The following is a 14,636-nucleotide window of genomic DNA, read 5'->3' on the forward strand; positions in this document are numbered from 1 at the left end:
AAACACTCCCTTAAAGAGTCTTCTCCAATAAAATCTTAACACATTAAATAATAATGAAAGTGTCAAAATTTTATTAGGACGATGACAACACCACTAACCTCGACAAATGTTTACTTTTAAAAACATTTTATTAGTAAATGTGCAATTAGAAATAATCATATAGAAAAAGAAGAGTTTTAAAATAATGGGAATCAAATAGGACCTAATCAAAGTGTGGCGAAAGAATGCAATTCAATTCTTTTCTGGAATGTAGATGGTTGAAAACAATTAAGATATCAAATACAAAATAAAATTCTAAATTTTGAAACATGATGATGATTATGCACACATCATGAATTTGATTACCTCTCGGCAGGTGCTTTGATCTTACTTTTGTCTTGTTATATTAGGATATGTCTTCTTTAAAACGTCTTCAAATTCTTATTACTTTGAACCTTCATGCCCCTTTTTTTTTTTTTTTTTTTTTTTTTTTTAAAGAAATGAGAGAGGACCATTAAATAGTGATTCTATAGAACACACCACGAGAAGGATGCTGAGTGTAGGCATGGGAACATGAATTCTCAACCCAATTTACCTTTCAACTTGGTGAAGAAAGGAAGAGAGTATGGTTGGGTTAAAGAATAAAGTAAAATAAAATAAAGTTATGACATTTTAGATAATATTAAAGACATCCTCAATTAATTTATAATATTCGATATGCTACATCACATTTAAAAATTTACACTACTCTCCTCCTATTTTAACTTTTAAGTAATGTGTCCTCCTTCGATCACCTTCAAGATCATCTAGTGTCATAAACTCAGTCAAACGCAAATTATTAATATCTAAGTTGCCCTAAAAAAGATATAGAAATCAATCTTCTTCTTTGTAGTTTGGCTTTTTTTTATAAATAATTAATACATTAAGTAGCCTTATAACAATCAAAACTTAACCCCACTTCACAATATTATCAAACTGCCAATATTTTTTTATTTTTTATTTTTGACTATTGATTTGAAGCAAAACATAGAACTCCCACTGCCATATCCAAATGAAGCAACAAAAATCTTAATTAATCAAAAGGCTTATTGTAATATCCATCTTGATCTCCATTTGATCAATAATTTAATGACTTCCTTCTCCGACCAGTTCTCTATTATATGTAATCAGACAAATTAACTATATTAACAATTTATATTTGAGTGATTTATATTCTCATTACATCTAATTTGCTTAAAAAAAATTTAATATTTATTGATTTTCATATTTACATCTCTATCCTTTATTTTTCATTGTAATCATCTTTAACTTTAGTTAATGAGCAAATATTGTTCTTAATGATGGTTTTAATCCACTGAGCTTGCTTTAAAATGAGAGAGAGATATTTAGTTGCAATTTTGCATATGTTCCTTTTTTTTTCTTACAAGAGACAACTAAGTTTTGTTACTCCCCTCTTAATGATTTTTTGGATTGAAAATCATTATTAGAGACGATGTCCTAGTTAGCAAAATGTACATTATTTCAAAAAAATGCATTCTTAAACAGTGACTTGACATTATTTTAACCACACATTCTTCAATAAAATAATATTACACGCAAATCAAATTTTTTTTCTTATTTTTGAATCACACATTTTCCATTAATACACTATTTAAGAATGTATTTTACCAAAATAATGTGGCTCAAACATCCCCATATAAATGTGATGAGAAAAGGTTGAAATTTGAGTATTTGAGTAAAGCTTATGGACCTTTCGTGCAATTAAATATGGTGCTGTTAAAAAAAATAGTTGGAATACATTTAGCTCTCGTTTGTCCCTCATTATTTCAAATTTTAATAGGTAGAATAATGTTTTTTTAGAGAATGTGTGATTGAAGAAGAAAGAAAAGTTTTCAAGTTACGGGTAATATTATATTAAAGACGATTGTATGATTAAAAATATGAGAGGGAAAAATAAAATTTAATTTAATGGGAACCAAACAAGGGCTTAGCCTTTTTTTAGCTTATGTTCAACGTTGGTTGATTTTAAAGGTGGTCAATGGGAAGAAGTTTTTTTAAAAGTTGAAGTATGGGAAGATAATGTAAATGTGAGTGATGTCTTCAATATTGTCAATTATTTTTTAATTACTTAATTATAAATAAATAAAATGAGTGATAAATAAGTAAATAATATATGTAGATTCCACGAAATATATGGAACGATTATAAACAATTTAAAAGAGTAGCCAAATAATTGCTTGGTAAGTTTCGGACCCCAAATTACCTTTCAATTTGGTGAATAAATATATAAACTGTTTGGCTGGGCCTAAAGAACAAGGAAAAATTAAAGTTGTGTTTATTTACTTTTTACACAAGTACATTTGCTCTTTTTTATACCCATCCCGCTCTAAGAGATGGAAGGTGAGATCATTGGTGGCATATTTGTGGGTCCAACTCCTTTTATATTATGAATATTCATATTTATCATTGGTGATTAATAATCGTTTACATTGCTTAATGATTAAAAATGTACCACAACTTCATTGAATAATATTGTAATAATGTCACTGCGATGATGATTAATAACATTATTCTTTTGTTATTAACCTTAATTGCAACGTCTTTACTTTTACCTACTTGAGGAATTGAATCTTCCAGTCATGCATTTATAGTGAGATCTTTTTTGTTTAAAAACTTAGGTGTCAATTATATTTTCGTAATTTCTTTAAAGTGATTTTAACGCCAACAAAATGTTTAACACCTTAAAGTAGCATTGCAAGAATAAAGAAAGATACCCACTCATTATACAATTTGATGCTTTTTTGAATTCAAAATTTTATGGAGTAGTTGATACGTTACGTATTTTTTAACTTAGGATTAGTTTTGCATTTCTAAAAATTAACGCCATCATAATGTTTAGCCCCTATTTGTTTTTCATTCTTTTTTCATTAAAATGAAAAATATGATCGTTATCCATCATATCAAGTCACCAAATTTGAATTTATACCTCTTATGTGGGGTCCATAACGACTATATTTTTTATTCTCATTTTTACAAAAATGGGAAACAAACGCCCCTCTTAAAAACTTTATATTTTATTTTCGTAGTCACTTTGACTAGGACAAAAAAGTAAAAGTACCAATTAGCTCATTTTAAGAGTTATTTTAATTTTTAATTTTTAATTTATTGCTGACAACATAGGACGAAAGTAAAGCTATCAATTGTGTATTATTTCCCAAAATAAAAACTAGCCGTTGTAATATGATTAGCCTTTTATATACTAATAATTGCCCGATGATTTCTTTTCTTTTCTTTTATTACATAAGTTATATTTATTCATGTTGTGCAACAAAAATCACGTTCTCTTTATGATATTCGAGCAGTTTTTCTTTTTCCATTTTTTGTAATAATTTTTAAATTTCTTAATCATTCCAAAATCGTTCTTCTATTCTCTTGCTACAAGAAAGAAGCCTCACCCTAATATCCACATTAATACTAGATTTCCCCCCAAAAAAATTCATTTTGTTTATGGCAATTGAGTTAAGGAGGAGGACAGAGGTTTGATAATTTACAATGGTGTGGTATTGTCTATTACCTATGAAGACGAGGCAGGCAGGCAGGCAGGTGGGCAATAGTTGACGAATGATGGAATTGGAATGAATTAGTTGTCAGGTAACCAACCAACGTCGAAGTGCAATAAGACCTACTCAGTTACCTTCTGTTTCTTCAAAAAGGTTGTCATGTCATGTCATGCCTGACTCTTAAATGTTCAACATTTGAACATCTCATTATCAAAAAACTCAGAGCGAGTTTGGTTTGCCGTTTTCTATTTTTAGTTTTCGAAAATACCCCAAACATTCCGTTTTCTTTTTTCTTTTTTATATATCTAGGGAATGCTTAGCATTACTTTTAAAATAAAATGTTGTAATTTGATATAATTTAATAAAGCATAATAATTTTAAAACTCACAACATTTTTTAATTTTCATTATTGTTTTTTATTTGTTGATTAAAATTTGGAAGAAGTATTATTTCATTTTTTACTGTCCAAGTAACAGTAAAATACATCTAAAAGGATGAAGGACGGACTGATTGTTTTCTTTACAATTATTCCAATTTTTGATCTATAAATTTATTATTTTAATTTTGTAGTAGAAAAAAATAGTAAATTCACCAAGTTTAAAATATATATTATCTGGTAATATTTTGGCATAAAATTATTATATTTTATTAATAATCAAATTAATTGAATAAATGTCATAAAAAAATTTTAAAAAATTTATTATTTATTATTTTATTTTTATAGCAAGAAAAATAGTAAATTCATCAAGTTTAAAATATATATTATCTGGTAATATATTAGTATAAAATTTTTATGTTTTACTAAATAATCAAATTAATTGAATGTCATAAAACAATTTCTAAAAATTTTAAACCAAACGCATTTTCTATTTTGAAAAATTGTTTTTTCAAAATGACAAACCAAACACGTTTTCTGTAATTCGAAAATAGTCCCTCAAAACAGAAAGTTAAAAATGAATTAAAAATTGAAAACGCAAACGCAAACCAAACGCACCCTCATTTTCTTCGAACTCATTTTTAATCACATTATCCCAATAAAAAAAATTAGTACACAGGAATGAACCCGCATGGGGTTATGTGGGTCAAATGACCCCGCAAATTTTTTGGATTTTTTTTTTCAAAAAAATAGTTGTTTTGATCATTTTATGATCTATTTTGACGCACTCATTATGGAATACCAAATGATGTAACTATGGCATTTTTAATACCATTTTGAAGTACTTATGGCCTAGTTTCCGCTCATTAATAACGTGAAAAATTGTCAACTATAGTAAAAGTTTTGAAGCATCAAAGTAAGTCATTCTAAACTAGTATTTCAATAATTTAAATAATACAATAACTTTCAAAAGTCGCCACTGATCGTATGTTATCCGAATCCACAAATCGCCTATGTTATCAAGAATCTTGTTTCAAGAACTACATCGTAATCATATTGAATGATTCAAACGGATATTAAAAATAATTAAATATGAGTAAACGTACGTCTTAAAAAAAGACTTCTAACTCATTTTTTCTTTGAAAAATCAATTATTTTATTAGCCTTTATTTTTTTTTTGCACGATAAAATTCTCAATATAATTACATTATTTTATTAGACAATTTTACATAGAATATGACATCAAAAATTTTAGGATCGTTATGGACTAAATGTAATTTGAATTACTTTTGAATTACATTTATTTAAAATTAGAATTTCATTTTCTTCCTGAATTAAATTTAAATTTTATTTCAATTCATTTACTTTTTACATTCAATTTGATTTACTGGCTATCAGCTCAACATCTGTCAATGAAAAAAAAAACTATAGAGGTAGCACAATTTGTTTAATAATATTGATAATTATGTAATTATACGAAATTTTCAAAATATTAATGTATTAACTTTGCTTCATTAATATTATGCTTTTGTTTGGTATGGCTTAAAATTTAGATTTTATTTTAAGTCAAAATCAATAATGAATTTTAATCACATATTACATGGAAATTACAAATTTACAATCATACATTTTCACTAACTTCTATCGAATTTTGCTAAAAGTCTGATTTTTATCCCCATCAAACAAGTGCTATATTATTTTTTTTAAATTATATTTTAATTTTTGACACCACAACACAAAAAGTCTGAATCCTCCACTGTTTGTATGTGGATCCAAAACTTTTTTCAACTTTTTAACCATATATTTACAAAAAAAATTAAAATTAAAATTAAAATACAAAATCTATTTTTTTTTTTTCCCAAAAACATAGCTCAAACATAGTCTAAATTGCTAAATTCATAATGAAGAAAGACTATACAGTAATAGTAGCTAAAATTCAACTTCGTAATTCCAACCAACGATTACTCACTTGTACTAATATTACATATAATAAAATCAAATATTAAGCAACTTCTATCATCACGATATGCATTTTTAATTTAATGAGTTTAAAAGCAACTCTAAAAGATTCTCTATTTTTAAAAAGTATATTATATTCTTTAAAGAACATTTATAAATTTATAGAGTTAAAATTTCGAATTACTCAATAAGCTTTTGAACTAATTGTTCCAATGATTACTGAATTTAAGTCATGTCTTTAATTGGTCACTGAAATTTAAAATGTCGAGTTTTGATTACTGAACTTAGATCAATGTCTTAGATTGCTTATTGAAGTTTAAAATATCAAGTTTTGACCACTGAAATTTAGAATATGCCGTACGTTACTTACTAGTGAAACTGTTGAATTTTGAAAGATATCGAATTTGCATTGAGTAATATATGACATTTTTCAAAGTTAGGTGAGTAATATGCAATATTTTTCAAAATTCGGTGAGTAATGTACAATATTTTTTAAAGTTTAGTCGTTAAAACTCGACATTTAAAATTTCAGTAAGCAATCGAAGACAAGGATCTAAGTTTAGTGACGAAAACTCGACATTTTAAATTTCAGTAACCAATCAAAGACATGAACTTGAGTTCAGTGACCATTGGAACAATTAACTTCAAGTTTTTTCATATTTAACACTTAATTTTATTATTCCTAAAAAAATATTTTATTATTTTTCTCTAACTTTTACTTTAACTATTTTTCTTAGATTATTTCATTATTTTTCTACATTAAAAATTGAAACACTTTAAATATTTTTAATTATAGAGAATAAGTTTGGCTTCCTAAATTTGCAGATTTAAGCCAACTTTCTAAATACAAATGTTAATTTAAAAGGTTTTTTGGATTATGATTTTAAGGATTGACTCTTTAAAATAGAGAGTATTTCAAATTTAAAGAGTCATTTGGAGATGAGTTTTGATACTTTTGCAATTGCCTGTAGTCAACCATTACGATGTCGTTTGAAAAATTTTAAAATTGCCCCAGTTGCTCGGGGTACTTTAAGTTTGACCCAGTCAAAGGATTTAAATTCCACTTTGACTTTCAAAATCATGAATATTATGACATTGTCCTCTTATAGGGTAAAAGACAAAGATGCTCTTAAATGTTTTGTACAATTACAAAACAATATATTGTTGAAAGGACTATATACTACCCTTTTAGTTAATAATTGAAAACCAAACAAATTAATCGACTCTGCACTGATTTTTTCTTATAATTAATAAATAAAGTTGATTAAATCAATTTCCTCATGCAAATATGATAATCCCTGTCTGTTATTTCGGTGATTTCAAATTGAATGAAAATAATCGGTGGGAATGGAGATAGACGAGTGACATACGTGGTTGTATTGCAATTCCCATAACAGAGAGTACACCATACTTAGAAATGTACCACGATTTGCAAAATAAGCTGAATGTCGATCAATCTCAATACGATATGCAATTGAGATATCTATTCAACGGTTATGGGGATTCATCCATTCCGATGCCACCGGTATTCGTTACTAATGATGCTGAATTGAATAAAATGCATCAGACTCCAACTATTCTTGGTGTGACTTTAATTACGAAGGATGTTATCGAAGGTGAACGCGAATATTCAGATAGGGCGAATAACAATGACCGAGGTTTTTGGGAGATAGCGGAGATAGTTCTTGCGGATGATGTGGTTATTCCTGAGACAGTTGCTTCTGATCGTGATGTCGCTATTACGCGCAGAATTCTGTCGACAATTGAAGATAATGAGAATATAAACGAGTTTACAAATGAGAATTTGATTGCTTTATCTCGATAGAGACACGAGCCGGGTGGGAGCTCACAGGTTGGAACAAGTGGACCGTCCTCCAATTCTTCCCGTGTGGCTCCCGATGATGAGGACTTGCAGGTCGAGCAACTGTTTGAAACTAAGAAAGATTTGCAGGAAGCTGTGCACCGGTTGGCATTAAAATATAACTTTAAGTTCAAGGTAAATAAATCAAACAAGTCATTGTTGACAGTTGCCTGCGTCGAAGACAGTTGCAATTGGTGCTTGAGAGCAACTAAGATGGACACGAATGAGTGCTTCGTAATTCGCAAGTATTCGCGGGAATATATTTGCGAAGTGGGAATTCTTCGAAACGATCACAGGCAAGCTCGAGCATGGTTTATTAGTCGACAGATAATGCACAAGTATCAAGATCCACGGACGATCTACAGACCTTCGAACATCATTAATGACGTTCGTCGAGAGTACGGAGTGGTCATGAGCTACCAGAAAGCGTGGAAGGCCAAAGAATGTGCGTTGGAGGATTTAATGGGATTGGCTGAAGAGAACTATGCTAAATTGGCTAGGTATTGCCATAACACGGGGACAACTAATCCTGGCACGACATTTTTTATTGAGACGGGGGACGATAATTGTTTTAAGTATTTCTTCATAGCTCTCGGATAATATATTCGGGGTTTTCGAAATGCAATGCGACCCGTAATTCTAGTTGATGGTACAACTCTGAAAGCTAAATATCAAGGCAAATTAATTATTGCTACATGTCAAGATGCCAACAACCAAATTTACCCTATTGCATTCGGCATAGTCGATAGCGAGAATGATCTGTCCATGCGTTGGTTCTTTTCTAAACTGAGGGAAGTGATCAGGGAATTCGAAGACCTTGCCTTTGTAACCGATCGGAGACAGTCTATAATAAACAGTATCGCTGAAATTTTTCCCGGGGCACATCACGAGTATTGCATGTACCATATACAAGATAATTTGAAGACTAGATATCGGGGCACAGGCATCGTTTCATTGTTCAGGAGAGCAGCCGAAGCTTACAATGCTAAAGAGTGTAATAAGTTCATGCTCGAGATAGGAAGTAAATCATTAGCGGCGTTGGAGTATCTGACGAAGATGGAGATCGAACATTGGGCGCGGTCATACTTTCCAGGACGTCGATACAACATGATGACGTCGAATATCGTGGAGTCTCTCAATGCATTGTTTAAGAAGGATCGAGAGTTACCAATTCTCGCAATGATTGAGAACATTCGTAACAAGCTACAACAGTGGTTTCATGACCGACGTTCGGCATCACAGAGTTATAGTAGCGTGTTGGCCCCAGCTCAAGAGGAGAAACTGTTTAAGGCGGCAGAGGTTGCGAGGAAGTTGAATGTGGAAGTACTAGATGAGTTTCGCTTCTCCGTGCAATGTGCACGTAATACGGCATATATGGTGGACTTGACTGATAACACATGTAGTTGTACGAGATTTCAGTTGGAGAGCTTTCCATGTGAGCATGCAGTTGCGGTGGCCATGTATCGAGGCTTTGCTGTGAGAACATTATGCTCTTTGTATTATATGACTGAGTGTTGGAGAATAGCATATACTAAGACTATATTTCCTCTGCCGAATGAAGTCGAGTGGGAAGTTCCCGAACACATTCTCCCATTTCATAATTTGTTGCCACCAGCAGTTGAATCGCGTGGTACTGGACGTCTAAGTACATCTAGAATACCATCTACCGGAGAGTTTTCCCGATCGCGTAGGTGTGGCAGGTGCAGAGCCGTAGGGCGTACTCGACAATTTTGTACCAGTCAAATTTCCCTAAATGACAATTAGACAGGTACGTTAAATGAATGATATTTCCTTTTACTTTATACTGTTCAATATTTATTTTTTATAAATCTTCGATGTTCAATATTTATTTTTGATAAACGGTATTTATCATGATTCATATGAAAAAAATAGTTCCATACTCGGCCTACGTGTAAAATAACAAAACAAAAAATATAATTAAATTTCCAATGTAAATGTTATATACATTGAACACAAATTTACAATTATTTCATAATCACAAAAAATAATTAAATTTACAATTGAAATGTTACATATATTTAATACAAATTTACGGGTCAACAATAAATTCGAACAAATCACGTGCTAACTTCTTTCTCCAGTTCTGTATCCATGATTTGTTGATTCCATCAACCTTATGCCCTATACTTAAAAATTCGACGTACTTAATGGCAAATATGCCGCAGTCGCCGCTACAATTGAACAAGAATGAATCAATTCAGTACTGTGTAAGTAAAAATTAAATCTGAAAGATAAAAACAACAAATTTCAAACACTTACCTTACGGACTGTCGCGTTGTCATCCTGTTCCGAACAATCCGCAATCTGTCCTGTACATTCATCCCCGCTTGTCCGACCATCATAGGAACAATTACAGCCACGGACTCTAGGTTTTGCTCCAACTGGCCTTATGTCAAACATGAATGATCTAGGTCGTACATATATATAGTCGAGTCAGCAAAAACAATCTCCAGTGTAACATAGTGTTTATTGATGCATGCTGGAATGTACATATGTGTACAACCCTCCCATGATTTTTCCTCGACACTCGATGACAGTCCTATCACCCACTCGAGCATATATTCTGGCACCGTATACTCGTTACCCATAAGTTCGAGCGACTGATACTCTATGGTAACGGCACGCAAGAACTCGGTGTTTAATATGACTCGACCATGGACATCAAATGATTTTGGATGTCTTTGAACTCGATCTCGCAGCAAGTCCACGATCAGGTCGATGTGCTGTAGCAAGAAACACCAAAAAAGTATGAGTTATTCATTTAATAAACACAAAGTGTTGTATACATAAAATACACAAAATGAATAGTTCACTTACATCGTCGATGAGCTAAGCTCCTGCAGTGGTGATATCGTGGAACAACCTGTAAGGGTCCAAAATCGTCATTTGACCTATCGTGCGGCTAACTCTGTAAAAAACAGGGAAATGTTAAAATAAGCATAGACGAGTTAGCGTACAGTGCTTTATTAAAATCATACAATACTTACCCGGGGATACTTCTCCGCCACTCTGTTTCGAACGCTTTCCATTTGGCATTGTCCACCTCTCTGAATAAGTTCGGGTGCGTCCCATCGATGAATGTCCTCCTCTTGACCTCAGCCATGAAGGGGGAAACAACATACTGTGACGGTACTCTCAACCTCTTGCCGACCACCTGCTCTGTCTCGTCAACAGCATGTCTCTTACCCTCAATCACCTTGGGCGTCCTCTCGACATCCAGGGCCACCTCCTCCGCCCCTCCCATCGGGGCCTCCCCCTCCGCCGCCACCACCTCCGTCCCTCCCGTCGGGGCCTCCCCCTCTGTCGCCACCTCCTCCGCCCCTCCGTCGGGGGTGGGTAACCCCCCTCTTCATCACCATCTCTGCCACCCTCTCGATTATGATCTCCGCCATCCCCTCTGTCCTTCTATCGTCTGTCGGCTAAATCTCCTCTAAGCGCCGCTACTGTATCCTAAAGGTCGACAACGGAAGACTGTAGTATTTCGACATCATGGGATAGATCGTCAACCCTCCCTGTCAACTCTTGTCCCATATCGTCGACCCTCCCTGTTAACTCTCGTCCCAGATTATCGACCCTCTCCGTCAAATCTCGTCGTAGCGCGCCAACCCCCTCCGTTATAAATTCAGTCAAACGGGCATATAAATCATCACTGTGTGCCGGAGACACACGGGGGAGGTGTCTGGACGGAGGTGATGCCAATGGCGGCAGCGATGCCCTCGGCGGAGGTGATGCCACTGGCGGCGGTGATGCCCTCGATGGAGTGATGCCAATGGCGAGGACGATACTCTCGGAGGAGTTGTTGCTAATGGTGACGGCGATACCCTCGGCGAATGTGATCGTGGATCAGCTAGACCGCCCTCCTACATAAATAATATTACAAATTATTCTATATATTTATACGTCGACGATATTCAATAAATTATATTTCATTCACATACCCAATCTCGGTCCAAGTTCGGATCAGACATCTCCTCGTCTGGGGTGTGCGGAACGCCTAAATTCTTCACAAGACCCTAAGCCTCCTCTTCCATCGACGGTGTCAACTCAGGTATGATTTCAAGCTGACATATTGACATTTCAACTACTTAACGATCATGTAAACAAAATCTTAAGCTACGTATAATATAAATCACAAATGCATAATACTTACCTGAGGATCGTCGAGAAAGGCCGATAACTGCTTCCCTGTGGGACATCCCTCCACTCGCAATGATCTCCAATGAAGCATTCGAGGGCAGCGTGTCTCCTCTCACTGCTCAAAGCGGGCCCCCAGTACAGGGACTGTCTCATACACCCAAATCTGTAACACATACACTTATTATGCACAAATGTGATATACTAAAACTTTTACTTTGATTATATTAAACATTTACCTGTACCACTAAGCGTAATCCATATGTATCGTATTTACGCATCGACCCCTTGGGCCTCGAGTGTGCTCTGGTGAAGACATGTACAGTGTCTTCGTAGCATCTTCGGCCCAATGGATAGTTGTTGAACGCATCGATGTCGTCAACAACTTTCAAATGAAAAATGTCGATGACAATATTCTTGTGATGACACCTCATCACACTCTCGAGGATGTAGACCAGCCCAAGTTTCAATCTATCTAGCATCTGGTCACACCCCCTGATCGCGACTATCAAGTCGGGTAGAAGCACCGACCCATGTTCCTGAAAGTACGTCTCGTACAGCCTATTACTTCTCTCAATGGCTGTATCGTCGCCCGTAATCCTCAGTCCAGTGATCAATGTAAACTCAAATGTCGAGAAACTGACGACCTTGCCCCGAGGTTGAACTGGAGGGAATCGCCATCGACTGGCCTCAAAAGCCGACATAGAAGTGCATTGATGATCTGTCTTGAGTACTGCACCTCTCGCAACTGGTACAATGGCCATAAGAAGGACTGTCGTAGCATATTTCTGTGCTGATCATCGAGCAGCTCCAACACAGCAGTAAAACTCTCAAAGCTACTGTTCCAAGTAGCCTTTCCCGCCATCCGTCTCAACTCTCCATCTAAATGATACTCCATCCTGCAAAAATTCAAATATTAGAGCATTGAACAACAGATAACAAAAGAAAGCATAATCTTACAAAATCAAGGGAACCGAATTCTAACTATCATACAATACACATTAAAATAAATTAGTTATAAAGAAAATTAATCACAAATATTATATTTGGAAAATATATTTAAAAGAAATCAAATTAAATACATTTTCAAAAAAATTAAAGAATAGAAATATTATTTAAATAAATTCAAAACAAAATCAAAGGTAAAAGAACAATAAAAGGAAAAAAAAAAAGAATTGTTAATTTCTGACAACATTATCTATTCAATTATTAAATTATATAAAAAAAGGCAATTATAAAAATTAAATAAATAAATAACATAATTATTATTTAATCAAATTAAAATAAATTAATTATAAAGAAAATTAATCTTGTAATCATTTGGAAAATATATTTACAAACAAAAAATTTCAAATTAAATACATTTTAAAAAAATGTAAAGAATATTTATATTATTTAAATAAATTTGAAAAAAATATTAAAGATTATTTCATAAAAAAAAAGGAACAACACAAAATTGTTAGTTAAAGATAATATTCAATTATTAAATTATATAAATAAAAGACAATTATAAAAAAAAAAATAACATAATTATTTAATCAAATAAAAAATAAATTAATTATAAAAAGTGAAAAAAAAAAATTAACAATCAAATAATCAAATAAAAAATTAAATTAATTACAAAAATTATAAAAAACAAATAAAAATGAAATATATTTTAAAAAAAAATTAGACTATTAATAGTCGGGTAACATCACCGTCTTCCCCGATTCTGGCCGGAAATCGCCATTGCCGATGCCATAGGTCCAAAAATTACAAAAAAATATCACATTTTTCATCCCAAGATGCCCACAATCTAACACTACTCATGCTCATGATCTAATTAAACCGAATATTCATCTACTTAAATCTAATAAATCTAATATTATTCAATAAATTTTCAACTGGAACTCTGTAGGAGAAAACTAACCGATTTTTTCCGGTGTAGATGCGCGATCGTCGATTTAGCTCACTATGACGGTGGTGTAGTTGGTCGGTGGTTGATCGGACAATTTTCAGGTGACTGTGCGTCGATTTTCTTTTTTGGTCGATCGGTTAGAAAATGAGATTCAAACAGTCACTAGCTAAAGGGTAAATTCGCCCTTTCAGTGTAAGTTTTTTTTTTTTAAACTTAATTTCTTTTTTTTTAAATTTATTTAATGGGTCAAAGACCAATATGAAAATTTGCTACAGTCGAAAGTTCATTTTCGTGTATTTCCTCCCAATTGCTCTCATTCAAGGCAATAAACCCTCTCCTCTCTAGCTCTCTTTCAAAGGAAATGACTTTGATCATAACTACTACTACTGGGAAAGGAGTCATCTCAAGTAGACAATCAACTGCTCGACTCAAATTTGACAGCATCAGTGCTTCACTGCGCTCTAGGCCTTGTCGTTCTTGCTCGCTGAGCTTGGATCCGCTTCATTTTCTATAGAAATGCTGCCGTTCAACCGTTATCTCAGGTATCAACCAACAACGACTTGAAGAAAAAGGTTCGAGTGCTTCCTTAGTGCGGCCATGGATTCCATGGTTATTGAATTCACACGTGGCTCAGATTTGAGGTGATTACATACCAAGAACCCTTTCCAAATCCTATTGGTCCAGATTCAATTGAGCCCAACAATAGCAATTGCCATGGATCTAGGAATCTGCTGCAAGAAAGATCAGAAAATACAAGGATACTGCTATGGAGAGGAACAAGGAGGACAGGAAACCATTTGGAGTTGGGGATGGAAGAAGAAAATGAATCACAGAGCCAGGAAGAAAGAA

The sequence above is a fragment of the Olea europaea genome, unplaced genomic scaffold, assembly GCF_002742605.1.
Source record: "Olea europaea var. sylvestris unplaced genomic scaffold, O_europaea_v1 scaffold269, whole genome shotgun sequence".
NCBI lineage: Eukaryota > Viridiplantae > Streptophyta > Magnoliopsida > Lamiales > Oleaceae > Olea > Olea europaea.